The following is a 5,000-nucleotide window of genomic DNA, read 5'->3' as shown; positions in this document are numbered from 1 at the left end:
GAATGGCAGACAAAGGCTAAGTTATGCCTCGTAACAGTATGTGCGTATATGGAAACGCCAACCTAACCTTGCGCGCTGCCTAATTCAATTTACTATCTGCTTCCCTTACCGCCACCACCACCACCACCACTACCAGCTCCTGTCAGCCTCCCCCTAACACCTCCCTTGCTTCCCCAATGTAACTTCCTAACCTAACCTAACCTAAAGCTCCTATAGAGATGCTTCTTGATATAACCCCTCTTCGCTTCCTTCCCCTTCATTTATCGTCCCTTCGTTACTCCCAGTCTCCTTCCCTTCCCTTCCCTCTCCATCTCTTTCTCTCTCTCCTCTATCCTCTTCTCGTTTTTTTAGCCATCTCTTCTCCTCTTCCCTTCCCCTGCACAACTCTGCTTTCTTCCATCTTCCTCTTCCCTCTCTCATCTTATCCTTCCCCTCTTCCACTCCATCTCTCCATTTCTCCTCTCCCCTCTTCCTAATCCCCCTCATCCCCACTCTCCCTCTTCCCATCCTTACTCTAATCCCCTCTCTCCTTCCTCTCTCCTTCCCCTTCCCCTCCCTATCTCTCCCCTTCCTCCTCCCCACAACATTCCCAACCATTACAAACGCTATCCATTTATGCAAAGGGGTACGTTTCTCTCTCTCTCTCTCTCTCTCTCTCTCTCTCTCTCTCTCTCTCTCTCTCTCTCTCTCTCTCTCTCTCTCTCTCTCCCACAAAATTTCCAACTTTATTTCCTTTCCCTTCGTCAAACTGGGCATCATTTTCTCTCTATCTCTCTTTCTCTCTTTTTCTCTTTTCTTTTCTTTTTTTCTTTATCTTCGGTGTCTTCGATCATTCTTCTTTCTCCCTGTTCGCTTTGCTCGTCCATTTCTTTTTGCCTCCTCCTCCTCTTCTTCTCTCTCTCCTTTCACCTTCTCTCTTTCTCCTCCTTCTCATCTTTCCATCCCTTTTTTTATTTCCTCTTTCACTTCCTCCTAATCTTTCTCTTTCTCTTCTTCCTCCTCTATCTTCTTCGTATCATTGTTTCTTCGTATCCCTCCTCCTCCTCCTCCTCCTCCTCCTCCTCCTCCTCCTCCTCCTCCTCTTCCTTCTTCTCCTCTTCCAAATCAAGACGTCATTTTTTCCAGTCGTTCCCAAAACCACAAAAGAATAAGTGGAAGACATAAAAATCATAGATACTTGAAACCCTCGTTCTCAAAATATAGACGACTGAAACTGAAAAAGACAGAGAATTATAGACGGTGGAAACATTTCATTTTAACTATAGGCGATTGAAAGACATGTTAAAATCATAGATACCAGAAACACACCTTCCAAAATATAAATGATTGAAACAAAGAAAGAGAAGTATAGATGCCTGAAACGTTTCCCTCAGTCATAGACGATTGAAACAAAGAGAGAGAAATATAGATGCTTGAAACGCTTCAGTTACCTATAGACGATTGAAACACACTTTAAAATCATAGATACCAGAAACACACCTACCAAAATATAGACGATTGAAGCAAAGAAAGAGAAGTATAGATGCTAGAAACGTTTCAGTTACCTATAGACGATTGAAAAACATACTAAAATCATAGATACCTGAAACACACCTTCCATAATATAGACGATTGAAATAAAAAAAAAAGAGCAGATAAAAGTATAGATCCTTGAAACGTTTCTCTCAGCTATAAACGATTGAAGCAAGGAACATAAATGGAACACTCACAGATCTGGAGCTGACGGACTTCATGGGGTGTATAGATGCGTGAATCCACCTCTCTGTATAGACGAATGAATCCGCCTCCCTACAGACGACTGAAAGGGACACGTATTTGGGATTAGGATGGTGAAGATGGTGATGAGGTGGTGGTGGTGGTGGTGGTGGTGGCGGTGGTAGTGGCGGTTGTTACGTAAAGCGATTACTGGAGGAGGAGGAGGAGGAGGAGGAGGAGGAGGAGGAGGAGGAGGAGGAGGAGGTGGTGGTGGTGGTGGTGGTGGTGGTGAAGGAAGGAGGACAACAACAACAACAACAACAACAACTACTACTACTACTACTACTACTACTACTACTACTACTACTACTACTACTGTCCTCCTCCTCCTTCTCCTCCCTCCAACCCTCCTCCTCCTCCTCTTCTTCATCTTCCTCCTCCTCCTCCTCCTCCTTCTCCTCCTACTCACTTCAGTGCCTCAAAGTCAATTATGCAAGTGATCTGAATAACAGCGAGAGACAGAGACAGAGAGAGAGAGAGAGAGAGAGAGAGAGAGAGAGAGAGAGAGAGAGAGAGAGAGAGAGAGAGAGAGAGAAAGCCAACCCTCCACAAGCTCGTAATGCTGGAACGAAAACATTTAGCTGAAGGCTCCTAAGACATATATATCATAGCTAGGCAAATATTGAAGAGCACAAGAGGCTCAAGGTGAAAGAAATGCCCCAACTTCTCACCGACAGGGAAAGAAAACGGAAGTAAAGAAAATTGGGAACTAAAAAAAAAAGGAGAAAGAAGCGTGAGAAGCGACAAGGAGATAGCGTAGGAGGATAAATGAGGAGGAGGAGGAGGAGGAGGAGGAGGAGGAGGAGGAGGAGGAGGAATAGGAAAGGCGTGATAAGATGAAAGGAAAGGGGAAGAAAAGGATGGAAGAAATGGAGAGAGAGAAAGTGATAATAGCGGAATGTTACCTCTCTCTCTCTCTCTCTCTCTCTCTCTCTCTCTCTCTCTCTCTCTCTCTCTCTCTCTCTCTCTCTCTCTCTCTTGACGGGAGATGAGTATATATTATTCACACAATGTTGCGGAAAAACGCTGTGTGCCGTAATTCTGGTAATGGTGGTGGTGGTGGTGGTGGTGGCTGTGGTGGTGTTGGTGGTGGTGGTGGTGGTAACGGTGGTAGTGAGGATCAAAGAATTAACCATAAAAAAAAATATATATATATCTTCTCACTCACTCTCACACACACACACACACACACACACACACACACACACACACACACACACACACACACACACACACACAACTGCAATGCGCCTTAAAATACACACATCTTCATCTGTTTGTGAGAGAGAGAGAGAGAGAGAGAGAGAGAGAGAGAGAGAGAGAGAGAGAGAGAGAGAGAGAGAGAGAGAGAGAGAGAGAGACGCGAAGACATTACAGCAACAGAAAAATGACAGAATAAAAGAAACCACAACAACAACAACAACAACAACAACAACAACAACAACAACAACAACAACAACAACAACAACACGCACCATTAAGGTAAACTTCAAAGGAAAAAATCCTCTTCCTCTTCTTCCTCCTCCTCCTCCTCCTCCTCCTCCTCCTCCTCCTCCTCCTCCTCCTCCTCCTCCTCTTGTGTACCTTTTTACCATTCCTCCCTCCTTCCTCCTCTCCTTCCTGCCTTCCTTTACTCCTCTCCTTCCTTCTTCCCTTCCTTCATTTCTCTTCCTTCTATCCTTCTCTTCATTTCTCTCCTTCCTTTTCTTTTTTTCTATTCTTTATTCTCTATCTTTTCCTTCTTTTAATGTCTCTTCCTTCTTCCCATCCCATTCTCTCTCTCTCTCTCTCTCTCTCTCTCTCTCTCTCTCTCTCTCTCTCTCTCTCTCTCTCTCTCTCTCTCTCATCACACCCACTCTCTCCTCTATCTCATTACTCTTCATTATCTCATCCCCCTCCTCTCCCTTCCCTCCCTTCCCTCTCTCCCTCCCTTTCCTTCCTTCCCTCCTCTCCTTTTTTTCCCTTTTCCCTTCAGTGAAATGACTTCGGGTAATTAAAGAAGCTGGCAACCCACAACTTGGATAAAAAGGGAAATAAGGGAAGGGAAAATAATGAGGGAAAAATAAAAGGAAAAATAAGAAGAAAAAAGTGAAAGATGGATGAGATTTGGCAGGATGGATGAGAGAGAGAGAGAGAGAGAGAGAGAGAGAGAGAGAGAGAGAGAGAGAGAGAGAGAGAGAGAGAGAGAGAGAGAGAGGGGCGGTGGGTTAGGTTGAGAAAAAAGTAAAATAAAAACAAATAGAGAAACTTAAACAAAAAATAACAAGAAGAGAAAAGAGAAAAAAAATAAATGAACAGGAAAGGAGAGAGAAAAATGATAAATGATAAAAATGAGGTCACACACACACACAAACAAACAAACAAACGAATAAACAAGCGTCAGAAATAGAACAGACAAGAGCCTGAAAGCATAGACAGACAGACAGACAGACAGACAGACAGACAGACAGACAGACAAACAAACAAGAGGAAAGCAAAGATTATGAAAAATTGAATCCATTAAGAAAAAAATTGGAGCACATAAATTTTCTCTCTCTCTCTCTCTCTCTCTCTCTCTCTCTCTCTCTCTCTCTCTCTCTCTCTCTCTCTCTCTCTCTCTCTCTCTCTCTCTCTCTCTCAGCATTATCACCATTTCTTTTCTCAACCTTTTACCTTCCTTCTCTCCTCCTTTCCTTCCTTTCTCTCTTTCTTCTTCCTCTCCTTTATTCCTTTTCCTTCTTCCCTTCTTTATCGAATTCATATTAAGATTCAGAGGTCATAAATCTTTCTCTCCTTTCCTTCCTCCTTCCTCCTTCCTCCTTCCCTCCTTCCTTCCTCCTTCCTCTTCCCGTCATTCCATCACTGCTATTCTTCCTTGTTATTTCTTCTTCTTCTTCTTCTTCTTCTTCTTCTTCTTCTTCTTCTTTTTCTCTTTCGTTGTTAATTTTCATCATTTCTAATTATTTATTCTATTATTCTATTTACTTATTTATTCATTCATTTATTTATTTATTTAAGTGAGTATCTTTCGTCTTTTCTCTTCTTCGTTCGTTATGCAAAACAGACAGACAGACAGACAGACAGACAGACAGATAGATAGATAGATAGATAGATAGAGAGAGAGAGAGAGAGAGAGAGAGAGAGAGAGAGAGAGAGAGAGAGAGAGAGAGAGAGAGAGAGAGAGAGAGAGAGAGAGAGAGAGAGAGACACACACACACACACACACACACACACACACACACACACACACACACACACACACACAC

At 43.1% G+C, this 5,000-nt stretch overlaps 2 protein-coding genes across 14 annotated transcripts in view; one reads left to right on the top strand and one right to left on the bottom strand.

The window, feature by feature from the left end:
• LOC135097374 (uncharacterized) overlaps positions 1–5,000 on the bottom strand; it is a 161,294-nt gene that overhangs the window by 71,445 nt on the left and 84,849 nt on the right. For 10 of the 12 annotated variants that reach the window (XM_063999211.1, XM_063999213.1, XM_063999208.1 and 7 more), the window contains one exon: positions 1,710–1,798. The exons of the other annotated variants lie outside the window; for them this stretch is intronic. The gene's annotated coding sequence lies outside the window, so the exon portion shown is untranslated. The remainder of the gene's footprint in view (positions 1–1,709; positions 1,799–5,000) is intronic. 12 annotated transcript variants of the gene reach the window in all.
• LOC135097376 (neuropeptide F receptor-like) overlaps positions 1–5,000 on the top strand; it is a 66,964-nt gene that overhangs the window by 33,432 nt on the left and 28,532 nt on the right. The gene's annotated exons all lie outside the window — the stretch shown is intronic.

Source organism: Scylla paramamosain, unplaced genomic scaffold (genome assembly GCF_035594125.1).
Source record: "Scylla paramamosain isolate STU-SP2022 unplaced genomic scaffold, ASM3559412v1 Contig18, whole genome shotgun sequence".
In the NCBI taxonomy this organism is placed as follows: domain Eukaryota; kingdom Metazoa; phylum Arthropoda; class Malacostraca; order Decapoda; family Portunidae; genus Scylla; species Scylla paramamosain.
Note: the sequence above shows the minus strand (reverse complement) of the source record. Positions and strands in the feature narration are given on the sequence as shown.